Source organism: Bombyx mandarina, chromosome A1, assembly GCF_030267445.1.
Source record: "Bombyx mandarina strain Sakado chromosome A1, ASM3026744v2".
Taxonomy (NCBI): Eukaryota; Metazoa; Arthropoda; class Insecta; order Lepidoptera; family Bombycidae; genus Bombyx; species Bombyx mandarina.
In genome coordinates this window covers 12,576,314-12,591,452 of record NC_143234.1, presented here as the reverse complement: position 1 = coordinate 12,591,452, position 15,139 = coordinate 12,576,314, and the positions used below count along the sequence as shown (strand labels likewise).

General features: G+C 39.6%; 1 protein-coding gene and 1 pseudogene across 1 annotated transcript in view; one reads left to right on the top strand and one right to left on the bottom strand.

Moving 5' to 3' along the window:
* ldd (lipid droplet defective) overlaps positions 1-7,479 on the bottom strand; it is a 113,129-nt gene extending 105,650 nt beyond the window's left edge. Inside the window, exon 1 of the mRNA XM_028179812.2 lies at positions 7,325-7,479. The gene's annotated coding sequence lies outside the window, so the exon portion shown is untranslated. The remainder of the gene's footprint in view (positions 1-7,324) is intronic.
* A 2,469-nt stretch (positions 7,480-9,948) lies between these two features.
* Positions 9,949-11,047, top strand: LOC149499553 (uncharacterized; annotated as a pseudogene).
* Positions 11,048-15,139: the final 4,092 nt, after the last annotated feature.

The following is a 15,139-nucleotide window of genomic DNA, read 5'->3' as shown; positions in this document are numbered from 1 at the left end:
TCCTCAAGGCTGGTTTTCTATCAATGGCTAAATAGTATGTGGACCGCAAATGGAAATATATGATATTGTTGTGCAATGGCCTGGATCTGTGCATGATTCCCGCATATTTTGATAATTTAAGTTTGATAATATTTATTAATAAAGTAAATATAGTTCGAGGTTAGACGTTTGAAACTCTTTATTTTATTTACCTACATAAGAGACATATTTTGCTTACTACCTGATATATAAAGTCAATGCGATTATAAGTTTTATTTATATAATAATAAACTGGTGGTTGTGGAAAAGCACTTCAACAACACGATGCAACCAAAATCACACAAAAGCGGCGAATAAAAATACAAAGCCGGATCCGAAATCTAAAATAATAATAGGTTAGAAAATAAATAATACACTTTCAGATTTACCGCACGCACACATATTTACGAATAACTCAGCAACCAAAACATCAAACAAGTTCATCTAGTGTCAAACAGACAGCGGCAGCTTGACTTTGACATTAAACAATGACCATAGACTACAGAACTCTATGGGTTTGACGCTAGCTTGATCAAATTTTCATCATTATTACCTCACTCGAGGACAGTTGAGGAATATTGTAATGGTCGACTAAAAATACCAAACTCGAGTAAGTTTGGAGGGAATTCTCGAGCATCATCGGATGAGTTAAGAGTGGAGGACTGTTTTACGAAACGTCTAAAGATACGGGCATCAGACCTCATGTCTCAAGGTGGCAGCGTTAAGGTCTAAACGCTTCCGTAACCACTAAGTATCAGATGAGATCAGGAACAGTCTACGTAATATATAAATAGATTGCTATATCTCATCTATAAGATTGACCTTAACAATAACGTGTAATTTAATAACTGCCTGGGAATAAAGATTTCAGTCAGTGCATGTCAAAGTATTATTACTATTGTGATATCTTAGAATAATCAATTGTTAATTTGGTGTCTGTGTGTTTAGTGCGAGTTTTTTAATGTTCCAAATCGCGTAAAAGTTAAATAAGATTTGTATAAAGTTGGACCGTTTGTCTACGTTTGCCGCTAGGGGCGCTGTACCCAACTGCATACAAATTTGAGTTAACTTTTACGCTATCGAGAACGTTAAGGAACTCGCACTAAGCACACTGAGGACGTACGGCAGAGTTAACGTACTCAACAATTTGAAGCTAACATTCTTTGATTAGTATTTAATTGAATATTAAACAAGATTATGCCCCTGAATTATGTATATTGTATACACAAATATATCCTTGCACTAAAATTTACATTAGTACCTAATATTGCGTAAGTAGGTATATTTTAAGATAAAATTCACCTACTTTACGCTACACATTCGAACCAATTTCATTTACAAACTAGCGACCCGCCCTCGCTTCGCTTCGGAAGCATTAAATTTTATTATTGAATGGTTGAGTCACGCGATGTTACCCGCGGTTCTTGTCGTATCGCGGGTGACGCTGCGGGGCGAAGCTGGTCTAAAAAAAGTAGCCTAAGTATATCTTCCGCTACCTATCAGTGAAAGTCCCGCCAAATTCAGTCCAGCCGTTCCAAAGTTTAGCCGGAACAAATAGACAGACAGACAGACAGACAAACAAAAATTGTAAAAAATGTTATTTTGGTGTATGAACCGTATATATATTCATATGGATGTAGTAAAAAGCGATTATTTCAATATTGCAAACAGACACTTTAATTTTATTTATATTTATAGATAATCAGAATCAATACATGAATTCGCAAAAACCCTCCCAAACAGACCGAAATAGCTTTGGAGTGGAAAAAAAAATTAACATTCTGATAAGTGGTCGCTAAAATTTAAGTTGCAAAAACTGTTTTGCGTCAGTACGGGTCAGTTTACATAACGATTTTGATACATTGCGTATTATACTATTGACATTAACGGGTTTGTTAGAGTTGCTTCTGGCCTAGATACCCGCCTCTGATCCGCTTTTACGAGTATCCTTGGAGTAAAAACATTCTATAAGACATTAGTCAATAAGTCTTCACCTTCTTTACATTTATCCCAATATCAGGGTGTAAGTTAAATGTTTACTTGCTTCGGCTACTTTTGTTTATTGCTTAGATAGGTAAAAGAGCTCACAGCCCACCTGGTGTTAAGTGGTTACTGGAGCCCATAGACATTTACAACGTAAATGCGCCACCCACCTTGAGATATAAGTCCTAAGGTCTCAGTATAGTTACAACGGCTGCCCCAGCCTTCAAGTCGAAACGCATTACTGTTTCACGGCAGAAATACGCCGGGTGGTGGTACCTACCCGTGCGGACTCACATGAGGTCCTACCACACAATGCAATATTTTTGATTTGACGTCCCCTCACCGTTTTAACATTCTTAATAAATTCATATCTCTTCCGCTTTTTTTATCTTTTCTCCCAATATGTCGAACTCAGCATAGTCTAACTTTATCGGCCATGGAGCTTTTTCACCTAGCTTCAGACATGCATCTTAGTATTGGTATATGTCATTCCAGATAATGGAACAGTATTACAAGTCATAATGGAGTGGGGTGTGGTACTAATATTCCTCTTAATCCGTCGCGTAGTATGTCTTCAACATTTTTGCCTATTTGAAGTTTGATTCTTTCTTACATCTGTAATTCTTTTAACAGGAAATAAGGGTTTGTGTGTGCAAACTATAGAGTAATAAAGTGGATTTCATATCTATATTGTACTAGCTGACCCGGCAGACTTTGTAGTGCCTCAATCGATAAATAAAATACATAAAATTTTGTATAAAATAAACTTAAAACAAACAAAAGGAATCCGTCAGACGAGGGGATACATGAAAGGAAAAACAAAATCGTTATTTTTATTTAATTCCGAGCATTTTCATATTTTTCTACCTTTTAAACCTTCTCTGGACTTCCACAAATAATTTAAGACCAAAATTAGCCAAATCGGTCCAGCCGTTCTCGAGTTTTAGCGAGTCTAACGAACAGCAATTCATTTATATATATATAGATATATAGATTATACACAAAAGTTTTATCTGATCATGACGTCAGAATAGAGTGGGAGAAACAGACAGAACCCATGGAAGCTTACAAAACTAGTTTTACCCATAAAGGTCATTATCCTCGAATTTTTGTTCATACATGTCGGAATTCAAATTCGGTTTATTATTAAAATTTTAGCAATATCTTACACAACTTTATACATGTATCAACCTTGGTAGAAGATTACTATTTTTTGTTCGTACCGAATTAAATTTGATTCTGATTTTATTTGATGACTGCAAAAATACTAGTCGTAGGACCTCTTGTAAGTCCGCACGGGTAGGTACCACCGCCCTGCCTATTTCTGCCGTGAAGCAGTAATGCGTTTCGGTTTGAAGGGTGGGGCAGCCGTTGTACTGAGACCTTAGAACTCATTTCTCAAGGTGGGTGGCGGCATTTACGTTGTAGATGTCTATGGGCTCCGTTAACCACTTAACCTCAGGTGGGCTATGAGCTCATCAAGCCAATTATGCAATAAATAAATAAAACAGGTCAAACTCTGCCAGCGACTTTGAGGGGCTATTCTGGCTTAACTGTGACTGGCCTGTAAGAGCTTCCTAACAAATCTCCTAGCAAGAGTAGTGCATCGTAATCCACTGCTAATACCCAGCGAGAAACTCCGTTAGTTTCAGGGGTCCGACAACCGCCCCTACCCCGGTACGGGAGGTGGCTACTTTAAAATGATGATGATAGTGTACTCCCAATGAGAATATTTTCATAGAAATTTGAAGGGTGGGCAAATCTTACATAATTAAAGAAAGTCTTCGAACTAATAACCCCAAGAAAAGCTGTTTCAATAAAAATTGACGCACAATTTAAAGAAGCACCAGTGCGATGAAGGGTTGGGATGTAACTCTTACAGTTAATTGCTGTATTTCTTTTCAACTGGAACCGGATTCGCTGGGAACTCATGCGGACGTATGTAACTTGAGTTTGCTGTATCAAAAACCCAAACCCAAAAACAATAACTGTGACAACTCAAACAGCTTCACAAACAAACATACGGAACGCAGTAATATTATATACAGGGCTTAGAATTAGCTACCGTAAAATAAAGTAGATAGGACAAAAATCTGAATAACGAAAATGACAGTCGATGATTTTGCACATCTACAGGCTGCAAATCGTGTATTTTTTTCAGGACGAAAGGATTATCAGTTGCCCGAAAGGTCTGTCCAGTTTCTTTCAGAAGTAATCTGGGTAGGGTGGGATTTGTTAATAGCTGTACAGGCTCGAGGGAAGCTGCTGTTAAATGCGCTATGCATACTATCGGATCGGAATCGCAACCCACTACGAAGATCCGGCCACAAACTCAGCGAGCTGATGTTATGCATTAGGTTTCACGTCCAACTCTTGACGGGTTCGACAAGTCCGGATATCAGGGTCCCTATGCCTGCTCCTAGTGCTAAAGCTGCAGGCGTCTAATAATTCTGTTTATAGATCCGTCAGGACGTGTCAAGCCGCGTAATACCACCTTTTTCGTAAACTGTCATTTTCTGTGGCTATTTTTTAGATGCCTTATTAGTGGATACTTGTGACGCCAAATGAGTACGCTTTGATGAGATTTAAGTTGATATAACTGATTTGAATTTGATTGAAGCAGCTCCGTGTTTATTATAGTCGTAGTGACAACAACAATGCGCAAGATAGACACCCGACTGTGTCGCAACCAGTGGCGGCGTTCACTCGGTTTTGTAAGCCAAACTCAATTAGCCGAGTTTGAAGAGCGATGCTTATAGTTTTTTTTTATTGAACTGATAACACACAGTTGTATGTTTATCGCTAAATATTTTATTCCAACAATGTTTATAATGCTGTAAATTAGCAATAGAGCTCACGAGCCGCCTGACGTTGAATGGTCACCGGAGCTCATAGAAATCAAATGCCAACCCGTCCTTTTTTTTTTGTCAGGAGGAAATCGCCGGACTTCTGCCCTTCACTGGGGATAGAGGGTGGGGCATGTCGGAGACGAACCGACTAAAACCTCCTGTCTCTCAACAACCAATGTCCAAACCTTGCATGAGACAAAACTCATGAAAAGGCAAAGGGGGGAAAGTGAAGCGTTTAGTGCGGAGCACATCTCTCCCATTACCCTCCCCCTCGGGACGCCGGACTGGCGGTCGTCGGCGCCACGACCACCAGCCCTCTCGGTCGGCAGGCCGGTTAGAATGGTCTATCCTACGGAATACCCCGCTGGGTCAGAATCAGCGTGGGTTGAGGATAGCCGTTCTGCAGCTGGCCATTCTGCAGTGAATCTCTTAGTATAATTTGTAAATATCTATACTAATATATAAATCTACAGTGGTTTTTACGGATGTTCCGTTATAACTACTGAACCATGCATCCGATTGACTTGAAGCTTGGTATCCATGTAGAAAATACATGTACTTAATGGATAGGCTAATATTTATATGAGTGTTGGACTCCCTACACCAGTTGCGGGGGCGTTAATGATGAGAATCTTTATGGGGTGAGAAATAATAATGTTAATTTTAAATGCCCAGCGAAGCGGACGTGTACAGCTAGTATATGTATAAAGTTTTAAATTAGTTGTATGAATAGTTCATGTGTGCACAGCCTAAGTGACAAATACTCATTTTTGTAAACACTTTTCTTGCCTTTGAAGCCAGACGAACCTACCGCCCACCTAATGGTAAATGGAGAGTTGGCGCTGAGATAGGCGGACGACCCAGCTGTTGTTAACTCTCCACCCTTCATACCGAAACGCATTTATGCTCTTTAGGTACCTCAAGCATGGGTCAAAGAACTATCCTTATAGCATAATGCTAACATAATACACACAAATATCGAACCAACGACTTTAAACACATTCTGTGGAACAGTACGACTTATGTTCATTGACGCTGTGAGCACATCCAACACATAATTCTCAGAAGGTCAAACACTATGTATCACAAAATTTACCACTGCCCGTCACTTGGGACAATTTGCTTGTCTGCCTTCGAATTAAATAAAAAGAATTGAGCTGTATTTTAAATTTAATCGTTGATCATGACGATAACAGGTTGACTGTCAAGTCTGCGTGTGCATTTGTCAACATACCGTAAAATGGGGAGAATCGGGAGACTTTTTAAGTTCGACATTGATTTAAATCGTTTTTTTTGTAGGTATAGTAATAAAACAGAGATCATAATAGTTCCGGTAGTTAAAATTTTCATTTACAATGAATTAAGATATAGTTTATTAAAGAATAATCATAGAAAGTTACAAAAACTCACTTGTTCCTATTTACGTATGCGTTGGGGTGAATCGGGTCGGTTGAGTGGTTAATAGAGTTTTTCGTTAGGGATGGCACTATTTAGTTATAAGGTAGGTACCTAAACTTTAGGTCATTAATTTTATAATATCTTTAATGAGTTACAAAACTTTGATGACTAAATGTTTCATTTAATATTCTTAAACACAAAATAAAATTAATTTTCAGTTCAACAAAGCTAAATCTAACAACTCAGCAAAAGTATTGTGACATCCCAGATTTGTCCCTATTCTACCTCTAGTCCCTATTCACCCTAATCTACTGTACGTTATGTTACGGATATTTTTAATATAAGGTTCAATTTGTGTAAGTTTGCAAACAAAAAAACTCGTTATGTATCAATTCTCGACTGTATGACATCCAGAAGTATTTATATCAAGATACTCCTTCTTCAAACGAGGCTTGTGATGAGTATTTATCGGTAGGAAGCGGCTTGGCTCTGCTCCTAGCATTGCGACGTCCATGAGCGACGACAACCACTTAACATCAGGTGGCCCGAATGCTTGTCAACCTACAAGGCTAATAAAAAATGCTTGCTGTCGCTGATCTAAGAGAAATTGTTTATTTGCACTAATCAGTACATACACAAGTCACATTTCACACAGTAAAAATACATATAGTAAACTTTTTCAATATAAGTATTTCATAAAGATATAGAGTTGAATTAAAATAATTTGCCAAATTAAATATATAGTTAATAAAAAAAAAAACAATTTTTCTCTATACGGTCTCATCTCTGGATTCGACAATAAATTAATGATTAGTTTGAACTTTATCAGTAAAAAATTCTGTTTGTAAACTGAAAATAGCTGAACCTATTTTGATTCTATTGAAAACGTATTGCATTAGTCCGAACAAGATTTTGAGGGATGCCAAAATTGATAAGGTTGCCGGGAAATTTGAAAAATTCATGAATCCGTAAATCAACCAAGTTTTAGTGGTATATCTCTTATCTAGGAGAAGATAGGAGACCCAGTACGTCCGCATGCGAAATCACATTCAACTAAAAAATTAAGCTGTACTTACAACAAGAAAAAACGTTTTAAAAATTTCTCCGTCACACTTCACAGAACACCATGCGTTTTTGTTATTTCGACGCGTTTACAGTGAATTTGTGAACGGAAGCACACGTCTGTCACCCGCGGACAGCAATAAGGTACTGAAGCGAAGGTTGCTTCACTGTTACGAAGCGCTCGCGACTGACGAAGGCTGTGTTCAAGCACTAGCTCCTCGGTATTCCGGACATAAGGTCGGATATTCACGGTTTTCATTTTTCAAATTTGTATTTTTAAAATCTAATTGATTATATTTATTATTAGCTGACCCGGCAGACTTCGTAGTGCCTCAATCGATAAATAAAAGATCTAAGCTTTTGTATAAAATAAACTTAAAACAAACAAAAGGAATCCGTCCGACGGGGGACACATCAAAGGATAAACAGCTTTTTGTTATTTTTATTTAATTCGGAGCATTTTCATATTTATCTATCTTTTAAACATTCACTGGACCTCCACAAATAATTCATGACCAAAATTAGCCAAATCGGTCCAGCCGTTCTCGAGTTTTAGCGAGACTAACGAACAGCAATTCATTTTTATATATATAGATTTGTAAATACAGATATGATTATTTTTAAGTAAAGCCTCGCTCGCAAGCCCTCTTATCTAGTGTTTTTTATTGCTTAGATGGGTGGATAAGCGCATGGCCGTGGTGTGAAGTGGTTACTGGAACCCTAAACATCTACAACGTATATATCGCCATCCACCTCGAAACATAAGTTCTAAGTCTCCGTTTTTACAATATATCGGCTGCCCCACTCTTCAAACCGAAACGCATTACTGCTTCACGGTAGAAATAGACACGGTGGTGGTACCTACCCGTGCGGACTCACAAGACGTCCTACCACCAGTAATTACGCAAATTATAATTTTGCGGGTTGGATTTTTATTACACGATGTTATTCCTTCACCGTGGTAGTCAATCGTGGACATTTGTTCGTATTGACGTATGACATATTATTATGACGTATTTCACTAGAAAAATTGGTACCCACCTGCGGGATTCGAACACCGTTGCATCGCTTGATACGAATGCACCGGGCGTCTTATTCTTTAGGCCACGAGGACTCAGAACTTAGGCGACTTAGTGTGAAATTTTCAACAGAGTCTGGTTTGGGAGACCTGTTGCATGTTTTAGATTTGCAATGCTATTTACGTTTATATAAATATGTAGAAAAAAAAACAATCGACTTAAGTACCATTTTCTATGCTATTTTCCAACCAAGTTTCAATTCTTTATCTCTTTTGACCAGCATGTGTTTGTTTTTATTTTTATGTCAATAGCTATACAAAGAGAGGTTATAACATAAAATGAATCGAATTCTTGAGATGTCACTGGCTATTGTCGAATTTAGACAATTGGGCGAAAACTATGATTTTACATCTTTGCTCTAATAGCCCTTGTAATATAAATTATATATCCTTGTGTGAACATTGTATCCTAATGTGAACTTCCATAATTAGATGCTAAGCTGTTAATGCCCGCAAATAGAAGGTCACGTCCTAAACAGTTTGCGGCAACAACTGATAGATTGATAGCACCTGATAGATGCTTCTAGATTAAAAAAATGCAAAAAACTTCGTTTTTATGTATGTGATATTCGCTTTTTGATTTCTTTTTGAATGATAGCGTTCTTTTAAATATGCGAAGTCTTCGTTTTTCGGTTCCGAACATAAAATCATAATTGTTTTTTTTTCCTACCTATTCAACTGACCTCGGTGGGTCATACTAGTTTCCCCGGCGAGTAGGTGAACTCACGGGGCAATTAACCCATAGACACAGCCCACTGAGTTTCTCGCCGCATCTTCTCACTGGGTCGCATTTCCGATCCGATGGTAGATTCTGTGAAGCATTGCTCTTGCTAGGGCCAGTGTTAGACCCGGTTTGAGCCCCGTGAGCTCATCTACACGTCAAGGAGAAGCTGATATAGCCTTCAAGGCTATCGGCATAAGTAGGAAAAAAAAACGATGGTCTAACCAGAGGACCATAATTGTAATTTTGTCGTTAGCACGTTCGTTTTTTTATTACATTTATTCTGTGAGATTATTCTGCGGTAGATTCCAATAAAAATTTTATAAATCAAATACCTTTTTCATAGTTTTTTTGACTGCACGGGGTTTTGTTATTTTTATCACTTTGGATTTCGTCGTATTGCTGACTTGTTGATGAAGGTTCTAAAACTGTAGACTTTTGGTATGTAAATAAAAAACCACACATGTCATATCCATCGTCGCCTTGATTAAGTTTTATTGATTTTTGAAGATGTTTCTGTGAATCTGATCACAAAGCTTGTCTGCAATTCCTCAGTGTTATTTATGTTTGACATCAGATTTTATCGGTTCCCATTTCTCATTTTAAGATTCTTTAAATGTTTTATTTGCGATAATAGTTCGATTTATATAGATACTAGCTTGTGCCCGGGGATTCGCTCGCGTGGTCAAGGAAAAGTATCAGTGCAGTCTTCCGTGGAATAAAAGGTAGCCTACATAATTGTCCAGACCTAAAAAATTCACATAAACTATAATGAAATATCACTAAAACAACCTCCTATCCTAACCTCCGGTGTTGTCCAATCTGGACAAACTCTTTTACAGGATTTGGACAACATAGTGAGAGATACACTCGTCGCGGTTTTGAACGTAGACATGGACGACCGAATATGGTCCCTAGCTTCTCTCCCGATAAAACTTGGGGGCCTAGGCATCCGCAAAATTTCATGTGTAGCATTACCAGCATTTCTTGGTTCAGTCCACAGTACTTACGAACTCGTTTCTAAAATTTTGTCTTCGCCTTTATTGGATCCAAAAATCACTTATATGACTGAAGCAAGAAATGAGTGGTTACTAACCTGCCCTAATACTGATCTGCCCACGGTCCCGACTTCTTAGCGATTGTGGGATGAGCCGCTCTGTGAATTGATACGTAAAAATTTACTTGACTCATGTAGAGATTCAACAGAGCGTGTTCGCCTCCTCGCAGTTGCAGAATGGGAATCGGGGCTATGGTTGCAGGCCCATCCATCACTTCACACCGGCACTCTAATGTCAGACAATAGCTTTCGTTTAGCAAACTGTCTTTGCCTGGGGGCACCTTGCTGTGTTCAGCATCACTGCCAGTGTGGCAACATTGTCGACCGCTTTGGTTACCACGGGCTCTCATGCGTGAAAAGCGCTGGCAGAATATCCCGCCACGCCAGCATAAATGACATCATCCGTCGGGCCCTTGTCAGCGCCGGCGTGCCAGCCATTCTAGAACCGAATGGTTTGGTGCGAAGCGATGGTAAGAGACCAGACGGTATGTCAATAATTCCCTGGAAGATGGGTCGGTCGCTCGTTTGGGATGCGACTTGTGTAGATACCATGGCACCGACACATCTTCCTGGGACTAATTCTAACGCTGGCAGCGCTGCTTCAACGGCTGAAGGCCTCAAACGACGGAAATATGAAAATCTCTCTAAAGATTTCATTTTTGTTCCGTTTGGGGTGGAAACTTTGGGCCCCTGGGGCCCATCTGCTAAAAGCTTTTTTAAGGACCTTAAAAAAAACTTTTTGAGGCCTCGGGAGACCAGAAGGCCGGTACGTATTTTGCACAAAGAATTAGCATTGCTATCCAGCGTGGAAATGCTGCCAGCCTTCTAGGAACTCTGCCGACCGGCGGTGAGCTAACGCAGATTTTCTATTTATAAGTAGCTTTACCTAAATAATTATTATTACTAAAACTAAAATTAAATACGTACTTTTAACTCTGCCAATGCTGGTCCCAAGCCCGGATCAGAAAAGGGGAGGGTTGAGTTAGAGTTCGATCTTTCCACCGTAAAACAGTCAACGTCGAATGTCTGGTGGCGGCTAATTAACCGGACCCAAGGCTTCAGCGGCCTTGAAGAACTAAATCTCTTCCAAAAGCACTGCCGTGGAAGGAAGCGGGTTTTCATCACGCGTATTTTCCCAAGAAAGCCCAATGAGGACACGACCCTCAGGATTAAGGATTATTGACGCCAGGAGGAGGAGGAATTAATGTTCACGAGTGATTTCCATGGTGAACGAATAGTAATCAAACAATGGTGTAAATCAATTCCGCAAAAATTACAATTTATGTGATTACTGGTGCGTCTTAAACCAGTAGAAGGCGGACGTTCTCGATTCGATATTTTTGTTTCCCTGTTTTTTTTTTAAAGAATCCAATTAAGTTTTAAGTTTCTTTTTTTGTGTCGTCTTTTCTTGTTAAAGGCTGTACAAAGTTGGCAGTTATGACTTGTCTGTAAATCTAAATTTTCTGTTAAGTGTAAGCATATTGTTGCGAGTAGTATAATTACGTTAAGTGCTGTAGTCAGCGCTTCCTCCGTTTGCCTCATCGGCCGCTAATAAAAATATGACCTTGTTACATATTGGATGTTGTGTTATAAATTATTTATAAATGAATTATCGGGCCCCAATCTAGGCCTTGTATTTCAGGAGACAGTGAATATTTTTATATATTTAAATAATAGGTCGCACAATGTTTTTCCCAGATTGACTAAGCAAATTATTATTTTTTGTATTCTTTACTTTTGACTATTCAATTATATTATAATTTGCCATTTTGTAGGTACTAACATAATTCCATTGGTGTAGAGATTTTGGGAATTCTGCTCCAAAAATGCGACAAGCAGTTTTGAAGGTTCCTCCAGTTACCTGAGAAATTCCTAAAGAATTCTGAGGAAACTAAAACATGCTCTAAGCCGCATTCACAGTTTCCGATAAAGCTCTCTTAATAATTATGGAGCGGCTAATTTGTGTGATCTGGTGATGGCACGATGAAAAACCTGATCATTTCTGTTGAATAAAAGTTTTTCGCCATTTCTTTTTTTTTTTTATTGCCCTTGTACTTACTCCAGTCTCATCAGCTGTAGGCAGCAAATCTTCGAATCGATGGTTCTACCCGATGGTAAAAGCTCAGCACCCAGCATCATTTCATCGCAAATTAATCCGGATTTCGTTATAATCAGTAGAGCTTGAATACCTTTTGTTTTTACTTGTGTTTCCTAGTATGATTCTTGTAAACAAAACGCTTCGATTTATAACGTATCTTTAATCTTCTCCCTGCTCTATAACTCTCTATTTCTAACTCTCTATTCTCTTGCCCTATTTCTATTTTAAATCGATTAATAAAGCTTTAAGCTTAAACTTTTCCAGTCAGTACAGGTAGAAACTGTTGCAGCAAAAAAGTTATTTGCCGTTTGATATTGATATTACATCTCTGTCTACTCTATAAACAGTACGCATGTCGTCGTAAAGATGAGAAATGTAACTTACGAAAGCTGCAACAAAAAAGCACAATTGTCTAGCGCAAGTTTATGTAATACGTCACCCGGCGTCACATTAGCGAACTTCACAGTGTAATTAATTTGCATTTACTAAACTTGCTTAAAACCACAGATTCGCGTATGAAAAAACTGTTCTTTATTTGTATTTTTATACAGTTCATCATCATCACATATTTATCAGTTTCTATAAATTCAATCTAAATTTTAGACTTTTTTGTCTCTAAGCACCTGTAATTTTTGTGTCTACTGTGCCATCAGCAAAATCAATGCCTAAGGCTTTCGAGTAATTTTTTTTTATAAAAAAAAAAACACTGAACTTGCTCATCTTTTGAAAAGTTTAATGGTATTTGGAAATGATTGAAAAATAACTTTTGACATGATAATACAATATACCATTGAAATCGGGGTGAATGGTATAAAATAATTTCCGTCTTTTTTTTCCTTCTTTTTTTTATGAAGGAAGAATTGCTGGTAGCCCGGTGGCCTTTCCAGTTTTACCAGGACAGGTGAGTGAGCAAATGCTCAGCCAGGAGGGGTGGGGTTTGCTAACAGCTGCCCGAGCGCCTCCAAAAGAGACCTAACAGCCCAAGAGTAGCTAGCCGCTTCGCATCTACAACCGGATCGGAATCGCGACCCGCTGAGAAGATCCGGCAAGAAACTCCTTGGGCTGATGTGTAGATTAGGTTGCATGACGAACCAATTCGTCTTATTGTCAAAGTCGCTTTATGGCACACTCGAAGCCGTGGCCTAACGGATAAGACGTCCGGCGCAGTCATGTTAAGCGATGCATCAGTGTTCGAATCCCGCAGGCGGGTACCAATTTTTCTGATGAAATACGTACTTAACAAATTTGCCGGTCAGGACTAAGCTCGGCATTTATAAGACGTATGTTCGCTCCCGTATCACGTACGCAGCTGCGGCCTGGTATCACCTCATCCCGCAGTATATGCGGGTGAAGTGGCAGGCCCAGAAAAATCTGGTTCTTCATGCGATAGTAGGAGCAGGCCTGGTGGTAGAACCTCTTGGGAGTCCGCACGGGTAGGTACCACCACTCCGTCTATTTCCGCCGTGAAGCAGTAATGCGTTTCGGTTCGAGGGGTGGGGTAGCCGTTGTAACTATACTGAGACCTCAGAACTTATATCTCAAGGTGGGTGGCGCGTTTACGTTGTAGATGTCTATGGGCTCCAGTAACCACTTAAAATCAGGTGGGCTGTGAGCTCGTCCATCCATCTAAGTAATAAAAAAAGGCCGTTACGTCAGAAATGACGTAATAGCCCGGGATCTAGATGAGGAGTCGAGGAGTTCATACAGAGGCTAGCTCGTAATCTCTACGAGCGGGCTGACTGACGGTGGACCCCACGAGCATCTCCACAATTTAGCTCCCTTGCACGCCAGGCCACCTGATGGTTGGGCGCTACCAAGGGAGCTACTGGAACCCCCCGCTATGGCAAAATAGTCGGCTTAATCGGAGTGATATGGAAGTGCTCATAATGAGTGCCCCCATGGGACTGAGCTGTCCACACTCGTCATTCCCCCCACATCGTTGGGGAGCCCCCCTATGGGGACCCGAGGGTGGACCACTCCCCCGTCTGGGCCGGTGGTGGGCCCTTCGTCTGCTGACTGCTGTCTATCTGTTTGTAAATAGTAGTCCTAGTTAGTTTTAGTTAGTTTAGTCGTTAATAGTATTTGGCGTAAGGGAAAAAAAATACCAGATGACAACAGTCGGCGCCGGGTTGTGCCCTTCTCTGCGTCCATCCTGCCGCTGACTCACGCCCAGCATAGTATTATGTATATGTATATATTTTTGTCCATGTGGAGTGCGCCGAACGCGAATACGAACCATCCCTCTCATTCCTCCCTGCATCAGTTCACCCCTGCCCTACGTGGCAGGGAGCTTCTGCCCGGGCAGTGGGGTTCGCCTCGAGGCCCGTTCCGTGCCCCCATAAGGGGGTACGACGACCCCTCTTGCTTGCACGAAGGCAGTTAGTAATCGGAACTACGCGAAGCGAAACATCGAACGGATCACCTGAAGCGAAGCGGAAGAAGCGAATTGAGAAATTTAAAGTATTCGTTAAGTGATCTAAGTGTTAATACTGTATTAATTTGTACTTCGGTAGAATTTTTATTTATCCGAACCCCAGTGCGTAACAATATAATGCAATACAATACTAAACACTTTACTTAGCTACACGAAAATAACGACAATGCTTTGAATAAGTAAATGAGAAAAAACATGCAAACTTATAATTTAAATACAACAGGTGAAATTATCTCTCTGAAAACGATCTCTTCCGGTCAACCTTCGGATGGAGATGATTTCCGAATAGGAGAGGTTGGCGTATTCTAAGAATAAAAATGCTACATAGAAACAAATCCTATAAAAGACATATAAAACAAAAATAGATCTACAATATAATTACATCAAAAAATAACAATCCTTCGCTTCGAATCTAGTTTTTATTGAAGCTAGCACCAAAAT